We start from the raw sequence: 13,433 nt of genomic DNA on the forward strand, positions 1-13,433 counted from the left end.
GTGACACATCAGTTGGGCTCATATTCACTTATGCAGAGGAAGTTGAAAAGCCACAAATTTATAGATGAGCAGAGAAGAGAGGGAAACCAAGAAATACTGGTAAACAGCTTGAGTGTGTGAGTGCAAACAGGCCATCAAGTTCTGACAGGAAAAGAGGATACAACTATGTCAGAAGTTCACTGAACTTGTTTGCAGCATAAGATGCTGTCAGTGGCACGGAGGGAACATGATGCCAAAATTATATTTATCATCCCAATCTGAAAAGGCAGGAGGAAAAAAAAAAAAAAAACTAAAATACTAACAAGCCCAGAAACATCACAAAAATGAAACAGATTAGAAACTAGTGAGGATGAAGCAGAATGAAGAGGCATTTCCCTTTATGAAGAAGGCGATACTACTCAGTTCCAGACGACTTTTACCTTTTAGGAATAAAAGCCCAATGTTAACACATTTTTGAAAAGAAACCACATGTCCAACATTTTAGGCTGCTATGAACAATATTGTTATGATAATTTGGGTAGAAATCCTGCACAAGCTAGCATTTTTATGGCTCTTGGGTAAGTGCCAGGAGTGGGAATGCTGAGTCTTATGCTATGTGTAAGGATAACTTTTAAAACAAATTTCAAACCACTTTCTAAGTGGCTCCACAATTTTACATTCCCATCAGCAGCATGTGAGAGTTCCAGATGTTCCACATTATCACCAGTACTCAGCAAAATCAGTCTTTAATTTCATCTGTCGTAGCTGGTGTGTAGATACATCTCTCTGTGATTTTTTTTTAAAGATTTTGTTATTTATTTGAGAGAGAGAGAAAGAGAGCACAGGTGGTGAGAAAAGGCAGAGGGAGAAACAGACTCCCTGCTGAGCAGGGAGCCCTTTGGATGTGGGGCTCTATCCCAGGACCCTGAGATCATGACCTGAACCAAAGGCAGACCCTTAACCGACTGAGCCACCGAGGTGCCCCACCTCATTGTGATTTTCATTAGCATTCTCTAATGACTGAATATGCTGAGACTCTTTTCATGAGCTTATGACCGATTCATTATCTTTTTGTGTGTGTATGTGCAGTAACTTCAAATCTTTTGGGCATAGCTTAATAAATATTCCTAAATATATCTAAATAGACTAAATATTTCTAGCTCCATAAATAAAATTTAAGTTAGTTTGTCTCTAGATTTTTCATTTTGAGATGATAACCTGTCTTAGCAATATGCTCTCTGCTGTGCCACCGATATCACGGGATAATGAGAAAATAGATTTAAAGAGTTACTAAAGAAAAATTTTAGAGAAAAATTGACTTTGTCTTTTTTATTGAAAATGTTTTTATCTATCCTAGGTACAAATAATTGATTAGATATGTGTTTTATACGTACTTTCTCCAGTCCATGGCTTGTTTTGATCTTCTTAATAGCATCTTTGAAAGGACAATGTATTTTTAAATTGTAATGAAGTCTAATTTATCATTTATTTCTCTTAGTTTATGCTTTTTGGTCCTTTCTAAGAAATGTTTGCATAATTATAAGGTCACAAAAACTGTTCTGGATTCTTCTCGCAATTTTATAATTTTAGATATTTCGCTTAGGTTTATAATCCATTTCAAGTTAATTGTTGTATAGAAAAAAAGTTGATTTTTTTGATATGGATATCCAGTTGTTTCAGTATTATTTGTAGAGAAGACTAGTCTTTCTCTATTGAACAGCCTTGATATTGTTTTTGAGAATCAATTGACCTCATAGATAGACATTAATTTCTTGAGTCTGTATTCCATATGATTTATCAGTGATTTTGACAATATGAATCACTTAATGACTAGATTACTTTAAAAAAAAAGATGGCCAGGAAATAGATGTAATTGATTTTACTCTGCTAAAAAACTGTATTGTCATAGTGATGTATGCTTCAAAATGAATACATATCAATTTTTTTAAGAAAAAATTTTGAATGATGATCCTTTAGAGATTGTTCATTAGCCTACCCCCCCAAAAAAACCCATGAAATTCAGACAAAAAGGAAAATAAATAGGTATTGATCTATTTGTGAAGGTATTTCCAGGTATTACAATAAAGTGGAAAAAAGTTGTTTCCCTTCTTCAGGCAAAGGAAATGGTCAGGACCGTCTTTCAAAATATGTTTAACATGAACTGAAATTTGGATATGACATGCCAAACCAGGCAGAGAATCAGGATATGTGCTGAAAATATTGTTATAAGAGTTGGCATAATAAAATTGATACCTCAGTTATTTTGAGAGATTAAATTACAAGCAATAATATATAGTTTGAGAGTGAAAGGGACCCAGGATAGAATATTGGGGGCGGGGGACCAAAATTTAAATAAAATCAGTAGAAGAGAAGAAGAGGAGGGAAACAAAATGATACACTAGCCTGAATTGTTCTTTGGTAACTCAGGAATGAGCTAATGATTAGTTAACATGTGCCAGTCCGACCTCTGAATCAATTCTATTCAACATGAATCAGTACCATTGTATCTGTCTCCTTCACAGACGAAATTCTAGAAAGAGCATTTAAAGTCCCTTGCCCTTTTACCTCTATCTCTTCTTCTCCCTGAAATCCACTGTGAATGCCTCCTCCATCCTCCTGAAAGGATTCTTCCTAAATTCACCAGTGTTTTAACATTTACCTCAAGTACCTCTTAAGTTAGCAACATACAAGAAAGTCTAGAAACCAGGTGAATCATGTCAAGGAGAAAGGTACCATGTGCATAAATATTTCTTAGAATTCATAATTTGTTCTAATGATGAAAGATATATCCATCCTTCTTCCCATATTTCTAAAACATTGAAAGTATATATGATATCTTCTTTTTACTTGCATCAAGAGCAGATGACATGATTCCTCCACATCTATGAGGTATAAAACACCTGCATTCTGAGGGAAGAGTGGAAGAAAAGAGGGAGGAAGGTAGAAAGGGAGGGATGGAGAAAAATTTCATCAAATGGGCAACAACCGGCTCAGAGCTCAGTACAGAAGGATTTAGAAATATCCATCATAGCTGGACATTCTGAAAATATTACTGAATTTACAAACTTAGCTTCAACAAAATAAAAATCTGAGGAATGAGACTACAAGAGAATGAGAGTTAAATGTATGGTAAAGAGCCATTGTAGATACAGATTTTTTTTCCAGAAGTGTCTCAGTGAAAGAAGGGTCATAAGGATATTTATAGAATTCATGCAATAGGAACATGCCCACATCTAAGTGTTCTTTGGATGTTTTTCCATATATTACTGATGAGAGTGTAAAATGGTATAACCACTTTGTTTTTGTTTCTTTGTTTTTTAGTTTGTTTTTTTAGATTTATTTTTTTATGTTTTACTTTATTTTTAATTGTTTTCCATTTTTTTTAATTTAAATTCAATTAACATATAATGTATTATTGGTTTCAGAGGTAGAAGTCAGTGATTCATCAGTCTTATATAACACTCAGTGCTCATTACATCACGTGCCTTCCTTAATGTCCAACACCTAATTACCCCATCACCCCATCCCCTTCAGCAACTCTTAGTTTGTTTCCTATGATTAAGCGTCCCTTATGGTTTGTCTCCCTCTCTGTATTCGTCTTGTTTTATTTTTTCCTCTCTTCCATTATGATCCTATGTTTCTTAAATTCCACATACCAGTGAGATCATATAATTGTCTTTCTCTGATTAACTTATTTCACTTAGCATAAAACCCTCTAGTTCCATCCAATCATTGCAAATGGCAGGACTTCATTTTTTGGTGGCTGAGAAGTATTCCATTTTTTGTGTGTGCACACACTATGGGCTCTTTCCTTAGTTTGGCTATTGTGGACATTGTTGCTATAAACATTGGGGTGCAGGTGCACCTTCCAATCACTATGTTTGTATCTTTGGGATAAATACCCAGTAGTGCAATTGCTGGGTCATAGGTTACCTCTATTTTCAACGTTTTGAGAAACTTCCATGTTGTTTTCCAGAGTGGCTGCACCAGCTTGCATTTCCACCAATAGTGTAAGAGGATTCCCTTTTCTCCCCATTTTCGCCAACATCTGTTGTTTCCTGACTTGTTAATTTTAGCTATTCTGATTGGTGTGAGGTAGTATCTCATTGTGGTTTTGATTTGTATTTCCCTGATGCCGAGTGACCTTGAGCAAAAATTTTTTCATGTGTTTGTTGGCCATTTATATGTCTTCTTTGGAGAAAGGTCTGTTCATGTCTTCTGCCCATTTCTTGATTGGATTATTTGTTCTTTGGCTTTTGATTTTGATATGTTCTTTATAGATTTTAGATACTAGCCCTTTATCTTATATGTCATTCATAAATAGATGTTTTTTGCAAATGAGGACAACAAAAAAGGAACTGAACTCATAAAAATACAACTTGTGTATATTAATTTACCCTTTGGGGAAAGAGAAAAGAGAAGAGCAATGAGATTCTGCAAGTTATAGAAATTATTTCAGAGGCATTAGGTGTGGATGGACCCAAAAGTGTATCATTTTGGGCTGCTGGGCCCCTCCTGGACTGGGCTAGTGGTGAGGAAATATCTCAGTTCATATTCAGAACTCCTCCTTCCCCACATTCACTGGGGAACATTTTAACTGGTAGTCAGCAGCTTTCTTCTATAATTGAAGCTCAATAAATTTATGCTGCTGCCTCAGCATGAAACAGACCTTGCTGTGAGTTCTGTTGGAGGATGAATCTACCAACATGATCTCAGACAGACTTACAGAATAGGGTCAAATTTGCTTTGCAGGGACAGAACAAAAGCAGGGAAGGCTATCCCAGAGATGTCCATATATTGGATATAGCACCAGCAGCAAATGGATCAGAGTTCATGACATTGACGAAGTTCTGTTACTGAGGGTGCAGACAGAAGAGGCACTGTCCAGCACATGATACCAGGGAATGAGACCAGAATCTCAGGAGGAAGAAAGATGGATGAGAGGTAAGTAAAGAGGGATAGTGCTATGAAGACTGATGATGGTCTTCAGGTGTCTGATAAGAGCAGAACTGGTTCCCAACAACAAAGGGCAAGGAAGTCTCACTATCTCCAAATTTACCTCATAATGCTTCACTACTGGTTTTTCCAATGATAAGCACTCCCTCCCACCTGCCCTGTACTCACTTGTGTCCTCTCCCACCTGCCTTCCCACCGTCTGTACCTATCAGGTAATACTCCCATGGCGGCTCCTTTCTCTTGAATAAGCCAGACAATGAGATTGTTACTAAAGGATTCCTATTCTAATTCTGATTAACTATGAGGAAAGAAAAAGTCAACCTTATGAGAAACAATCTGTGACCTCTGGATTTGTAATATGAAGCACTGGAGAGCAAAGCTGTGGAAATCAAGGACTTCGCTGACTGACTAATCTATCCTAAATACATGTTGGCTGAATACAACCTTTCTTCATAAATGATCACCCTGACTATGATCCCTCACTAGAGTTTTAGCTGCACAAACCACAGCTGTTCTTGAATAACTGGCATATTTGGTGACATTCATTATATGGTTAGGTGATTGTGAGCTTGCTGACATAAAGCAACAGTGTTGGAGAGTCTAGGAAAGCATGACATAACTGAACCCTGTTTTTTAAAGGATAGCAAATATTTTTCTATTGTACAACTTGAGAATTTCATGATTCTAGATATGCAATTTTTCAAAGCAATGATCTTTATCAGAGAAGAACACTCATTTGGGGACTTAGAGCCCAAATTTTTAGAATATTCAGTCATCAGTGAATTGTGGTGATCAAATTATCCTTAGTTGCTTTACAGCCCTTTCCTGAATCATTTCTGGTGTCCCAAGTTCTGCCCTCTGTCTTCCTTTTCTACTTCTAGATTGGACTCCCTTTTAAGGAAACTATCTTTTCACCCCTTTATTTTCTATTCATTTTTGAAGCTTGAGCTCCAAAATGATCAAAGCATTCAAATGATGTGTATATTCTTAAACATCAACAAGCTTAAATTTACCAATCTTTTGCTAATGATAACTCTGAACACTTTAAACCCTAGAAACTAACCTCTATTCTGGCTAGGTTACCCATTTACCTATGTCCTTTAGTAAGCAAGAATGAGTCCACTTTCCTTTACATTGTTTCTCAGATTTTCCTTGCCTCCTAGATATTTCTTGCCTCTAGTAATTGTGAAATGTGTATTACAGAATTTCTGCTATTTTAAGCATGCCACTCATTGTAAGGAATTCCATGTTAGTAATAGAGACAAAATAAAATACAGTTTTACTAGTAATGTAAAAAATAGCACGGAACTTTGATCCAGATTGTAAAAATTACATGGATTTGAATCATCTTTTCTCAAGCTCTACCTCACATTATTTTAAAAGGACACCCATTCTTATGCAGATATGTAATATATAGACATAGATATCTAAGTGTATTATGCTCTTGGGTGAAGCTGTTTCTATCATTCTTCTCTTCCATAAGAAGCTTTTCATACCAGTATATAGGTTAGAGTCTGATTAGTTGCTTGTCTAAACTAACAGTTCCTGACTCAGGGACAGTGGAAAAAAAATAGAGCACTAAGGATTAGCTGCAATTTTGGATAGGGAGAGATTTATGAAAATCTGATTAATGTACAACTTACAAACAAAATAAACAAGCATTATTATTTTGTCCACAGGTCCAGAAGGACATATAGAAAGGTCAGCAGTTGATTGCCTTACTCAGATGATCTGGTGGTTCTAATGCATTTGGCCTGCCATGCACATAACCTCTTCTTATGGACTAGTGCGTGGGGATGTCCTTGTCCAAACAGCGATATGCATCTATGGGTCAGTTTTTTTCCATCAATAATATATGTGAAATGGATGATATGGTCTTAGACTTCAGCCAAAATCAGAGAGACTCACTATGATGACTTTGGATGAAAAAAGGAGTAGAGAAGAAGGGTACCACTGACTGAGATACTTCTTTCATTTTCTTCTGGAGACCCAAAGACATTATGTCCATCTCCAACATTACAGTCTTCATGCCTTCTCTGTTGACACTAATAGGAATCCCAGGTCTAGAGTCTGTGCAGTGCTGGATTGGGATTCCATTCTGTGCCATGTATCTCTTTGCTTTGATTGGAAATTCCTTGCTTCTCATCATCATCATTTCAGAGCGTAGTCTCCATGAGCCCATGTACATTTTCCTAAGCATGCTAGGAGTCACAGATATTGTACTTGGCACAAGCATTGTGCCCAAGATGCTTGGCATATTCTGGTTTCATGTACCAGAGATTTATTTTGATTCTTGCTTGCTTTAAATGGGGTTCATCCACACGTTTGAGTGCATAGAGTCAGGCATCCTCCTGGCCATGGCTCTGGACCGTTATGTGGCCATCTGTTATCCACTAAGATATACTGCCATTTTCACTCACCAGCTGGTCACCCAAATAGGGGCTGTGGTAATACTCAGGGCTGCCATTCTGGTAGCCCCATGCCTAGTACTCATAAAGTGCCAGTTTCAATTTTACCATACAACCATCATCTCCCACTCCTACTGTGAGCATATGGCCATCGTGAAACTGGCTGCAGAAAATGTGCGGGTCAACAAAATCTATGGTTTGTTTGTGGCATTTGCTGTTGCTGGGTTCGACCTCACCTTCATCACTTTGTCCTACATACAGATATTTATCACAGTTTTTCGTTTGCCCCAGAAGAAGGCTCGGTGGAAAGCACTCAATACCTGCATCGCCCACATCTGTGTCTTCCTCCAGCTCTACTTCCTTGCCTTCTTCTCCTTCTGCACACATAGGTTTGGTGCTCATGTTCCCCTTTATATCCATATCCTCTTTTTTAGCCTCTACTTGCTGCTGGTCCCCCCCATTTCTCAATCCACTTGTCTATGGTGCCAAGACCAAGCAGATCCGCATTCATGTGGTAAAGTTGTGTTCATAAAATCCACTGTGATTAACACCCACAGCCTTCCCCTTTATGCAATAGTAACAATCTCTCAAAACTAAATAAAACAGCAAAAAATGCATGCTAATTGTGATGCTTGAGTTTTCTATTTCTTTTGTGAAATTTGCCTGCCTTTTAGATGGTTGTTACATCATAGCCCATGATACCTATTGGTCATGGGATTTAGATCCTACTGGGTAATGAGATTAAGTAATGTAGAAAGAGCAAAATAGTGAACATGTATCATTTCCTTTTTTCTTAATTTTTAATTCCTGCTTGAACTTTCTCCTTTAAGTATCCTTCTCCAGAAGGATTAACAGAGATGTATCTCTCAATGAATTTAAATGCATCCATGACTCAGTTTTTTTTTTTTTAATTCTTACTCAAACAAAAAAACCCAAATAAAGAAGTAAAAACTCTATGTGTCTGATGAGACATAGTCTTCAAATTTCAACATTTGCAGTGTCTTTCAGGGCATTAAGATACAAAAATCCTGAGCAATCCAGTTTTCCTTTTAACACTTCACTACTTTTTCTGCACCCTCACCATTACTTATTTCTTAATTCATCAAGTGTTATAAAAAACCTACAATATTGTAAATGCTATACTAAAGAATAGAGGCATAATGGTAAATTTGACATAGTGTTTACATTTTTTTATTTTATAGCCACCATAGCTTTATATTTCTGGGAGAAAGAGAGAGACAGAGAGAGGAAAATGAGAGAAAAGTAGTAGAGGTACCAATGGAACGTGGGTTAGCAAAGAGAGTGAAGCACTGAAATTCAACTGAAAGCAGCAGTCTGTAGAGTTATTTTTATTTTCTTTGTTTTTTTAATTAGGGAGTCTGATTCTTCTTTTTTTAAAATTTTAATTCCAGTTATTTAACATACAGTGTTATAGCTTCAGGTATACAATATGGTATTCAACATTTGTATACATCACTTTGCTCATCTCAGCAAGTGTACTCCTTACTCCCCATCAGCTATTTCACCCATCCCCCCACCCACCTCCCCTCTGGTAACCATCAGTTTGTTCTCTGTAGTTGAGTCTCTTTCTTGAGTTCTCTCTCTCTCTCTCTTATTTTTTCCTTTTGCTTGTTTGTTTTTTTCCTTAAGTTCCACATATGAATGAAATCATATGGTATTTGTCTTTCTCTGTAAGGAGTCTGATTCTTAAGGAAAGACAAATGAATGGCTAAGCAGGTAAGGCATTTGTGACAGGTAGATGATATTGGAGATTAAATAGAGAATCAAGAAACTGCACAGGTTTTTTTCAGTGTAATGTACATTTTGTAGAGATAAGACAAATACAAATATCAAGAATGATTATGGACATTGTGCCAACTTGTTGAACTTTATTTTGAAAGCTATCATATGTCATTGGTGTGCTTTTTACTATAAGAAAGGCAGGTGTGTGTGTGTGTGTGTGTGTGTGTGTGTGTGGTGTGTATCTACTTGGCATTTGGCAGCATATCTTCTCAGTGGATATAAAACATTATGCTTTTTAATCACTCAAGACTATTGTATTAATGAGTATATAGAGTGTTCTCTCTAAATTAATGGCTTGAGAACTTAAGGCTTGTTGGCTGTTCCTGAAAACCTCAGCTCTTATATCACCCTTTTTAAAGATTATGGAAAATATTCACATATGTGCAGATGTCCATACTTTGATTTATGACATTAAAATCAATGTATATATAAAAATATTAGATAGTTGCATGTCACATGGGTGTGGATATTCTGGCTTTGTTTTATGGACTGGGCTTTATCAGATGACTGTTGAAGATGATTACTTTATAAATCTAGAGGCTATCCTGAGGCATCTTTTGATGCTGTTAAATGTCAGTATTTATTAGATAGGATTTGATTGGATTGCCAGTAGTAGTTGTTGTCTTTGATAACAGTGTCTTTGGAATAAAAAAAAAAACTAAAAAAAATCAGAAGTAATTTCTTTTTTTTCCTTTTCAATTTAAATTCAATCAATTAACATATAATGTATTATTAGTCTCAAAAGTAGAGCTCAGTGATTCATCAGTCTTATATAATACCCAGTGCTCATTACATCACATGCCCTCTCCTTAATGTCCATCACCCAGTTACCCCATCTCCCCACACCTACCCCTCCAGCAACGCTCAGTTTCTTTTTCCTATGATTAAGAGTCTCAGAGGTAATTTCTTAATGTTCTGGAGGGAGTTCACAAACTTTTATGCAGAGGGCCAAATAAATAGCTTGGGCTATGGGGGCTGAGACAATTAAAGAGTATTTTTTAGGTATTTACATAAAAAAAAGACAAAGCATATTTCCTCAAAAATTTTGGTGAAATTCTATATAATGATGTATCATTTATAATTGACAATATTAATAATAATAAACACACTTGTGTAGTTTTCTGTAATGAGAGTCTACCAATTGGTAGAATGGAATTCATTTTGTTCTAGGGGATAACATTCTGCTTAAGTGTGGCTGAAAGTTAGATTTTCCCTAACATCAAATTGATTGCAAAAATTCATCTGTAAAAACCATTTTTCTTAACTACTGGGCTATACAAAAACAGGCAGCAGATCAGCTTTGGATAGTTCACTTTAATTCTAAGCTTATTTGGGGAATTTTGAAGTATGCCCCAAAATTACTACTTCTGGCAGTTTTCCTGAAAATATGCATGATATAAGATCAACCTAGAGGCAGAATGTGAAAGTAGGAGATATTTCCACCATATTCAATTATTAATAATATCCCATAAAATATCTAGTCTAGAGTCTAGATTATTCAGTTATTTGGGGCTTTAAATTACCAGCACCAGTTCCAAATTAAGACCTAAAAATGAGAAAAAAAAAATGGATCTTTGTAAGAAGAAAAGGATAGTCAGGACTCTCTATCCTCCCATACATAAGCCAGGACAATTAGAGGATAAATTCTTAAACATAAAACTGCTTGAAAAAGAAAAATACCTTTGTAAAGGGTAATTTTAATGATTTCTAGAAATTTCAAAATTAATCTTCAAGGGGATTGCATCAATTTCAACAATGACTAAAATAACTTGTTTGGTTGAATTTTCAAGAACACTGGTTATGATTGACATTTTTAACTTCATAGGTGAAATATGATTTTCTTTCAATCAGCACTTAACAAAGACTTACTGGCTTTTCCATTAATATATCCCTTTTATGAAGTACTTTACTGTTCCTTTGATCACGCCTGGTATTTTTCATCTTCAGTTTAAAATCTGGTGAATAAATATTGAATTAATATTTTCAGGGACTTTTTCCTCAGGACTTCACAAGAGCCCTTGATTATGCCATGGATATTTCCTAAGTAATCACTTCAGATGAAGAAAGAGGTCTTTATAACAGTGAGTTCTGACACATCAGGTGTGGGAGTTGACTCTTGCTCCCAGAGTTGGATTTCAGGTGAGGGAGGAATAATGCATTGATCCTTCTGGTTTTTTGCAGTCCCTTATCTGAAGGTTCAATTTGGAAGAATAACTTGCAGCATTTGCCTATCTCCTCCCTTCTTCTCCTCTGTAGAGAATTTCTCATAAGCTGCAGGCCTTTTGAACTGACCTTCCTGGATTAGTTTCTACTCTAATGTGGGGGTACCATTCTGACACTTGATGAGTAAATCAGCCACATTTGGGATTTACTTAGCAGGTCCATTTGGCCTTCATACTAAACTGTATACTTACATTTAAACAGTATAACATAAGGGAAAGAAAAAAAAGGAGAGGGAGGTAAAATCTCTCTTAACTATAGAGAACAAACTATAGAGAGCATGGCTGGAGGAGAGGTCGGTGGGGGATGGGCTAAATGAGTTATGGGCATTAAAGAGAGCACTTATGATGAGCACTGGATGTTATATGTAAGTGATGAATCATTAAATTCTACTCCTGAAACCAATATTATACTATGTGTTAACTAACTAGAATTTAAATAAAAACTTGAAAAAAAATAGATATTTTGTCTTCCATTTACTACTTCTACGTATAATTTCTAAAATTGTTGAGAACCTCTATTAGTCAGATTTGCAAGGATTCCCTACTGAAAGTTACAAAACATTGCTGAGAGAAAGTAGACAAGATAAAGAAATAGAGACCTATACCACGTTCCTGGATTGGAAATCTCAATTTTGTTAAGATGTCAATTCTTCGTAAACTTATCTAAAGATTCAGAAGTCCTTTGGGTACAAACATTGTGATCCAAAGGGGCACCTGCGCCCCAATGTTTATAGCAGCAATGTCCACAATAGCCAAACTATAGAAAGAGCCCAGATGTCCATCGACAGGTGAATGGATAAAGAAGATGTCACACACACACACACACACACACACACACACACACACACAGAGGAATATTATTCAGCCATAAAAAATGATGAAATCTTACCATTTACAATGACATGGATGGAACTAGAAGGTATCATGCTAAACAAATCAGAGAAAAACAATTATCATATGCTTTCACTCATATGTGGAATTTAAGAAAAAAAACAGAGGATCATAGGAGGAAGGGAAAAATAAGAAGAAATCAGAGAGGGAGACAAACCATAAGAGACTCTTAAGTATAAGAAACAAACTGAGGGTTGCTGAAGGGGAGGTGGGTGGGGGGATGAGATAACTGGGTGATGGGCATTAAGGAGGGTACATGATGTAATGAGCACTAAGTGTTATATGCAACTGATGAATAACTGAACTCTACATCTGAAACTAATGATACACTATACATTAACTAATTGAATTTAAATAAAATAAGTTATTTAAAAAATAAAGATTCAAGAGTCCTGAAGAGAATTTTAGCAAACTTTTTTGTCATGATTGAGAAACTAATTCTATATACTCTACAAGGTATACAAAGGGGCTATACACAAAGCAATCTTAAAAAGCAGAATATATTTTGAGCATTTACAATACCTGAAATTAGTATTTACTATAAAACTATAATAATCAAGACAGTGTAGTATCAGCATAAGGATAAGGACATAGGTTAATGAAACAGAATAATCTTCAACCTAACCCACATTTGTATAGTCAATTGACTTTCTACAGAGATGCTAAATCAATTCAATGGAATATAGAAAGCCTTTTCAACAAATGGAACTGCAACAATTATTAAATATATGTATATAAATTTTTATGTTATATATATAAATATATTTTTGTATATTATATATATAATATGTGTATAATATCTTGATTGTCTTATACCCATACAAAGTAGTGATAAATTAAAAATAGAGCTTCTAGAAAAAAATAGAATATCTAGATGACTGGAGGATAGGCAAAGATTTCCTTTTTAGGACACAGAAAACTATAAGCTACCATCTTTTTATTTTTATTTTTATTTATTTATTTATTTATTTTTATTTATTTATTTGAGAGAGAGAGAGCATGAGAGGGAGGAGGGTCAGAGGGAGAAGCAGACTCCCCACTGAGCAGGGAGCCCGATGCGGGACTCAATCCGAGGACTCCGGGATCATGACCTGAGCCGAAGGCAGTTGCTTAACCAACTGAGCCACCCAGGCGCCCCAAGCTACCATCTTTTTAATAATCTTTACTTCAAGAA

At 35.8% G+C, this 13,433-nt stretch overlaps 1 pseudogene; it reads left to right on the forward strand.

Moving 5' to 3' along the window:
• The first annotated feature begins 6,935 nt into the window (after positions 1-6,935).
• LOC116646263 lies at positions 6,936-7,875 on the forward strand (annotated as a pseudogene).
• Positions 7,876-13,433: the final 5,558 nt, after the last annotated feature.

This window comes from Phoca vitulina, unplaced genomic scaffold (genome assembly GCF_004348235.1).
Source record: "Phoca vitulina isolate PV1807 unplaced genomic scaffold, GSC_HSeal_1.0 scaffold36, whole genome shotgun sequence".
In the NCBI taxonomy this organism is placed as follows: Eukaryota; Metazoa; Chordata; class Mammalia; order Carnivora; family Phocidae; genus Phoca; species Phoca vitulina.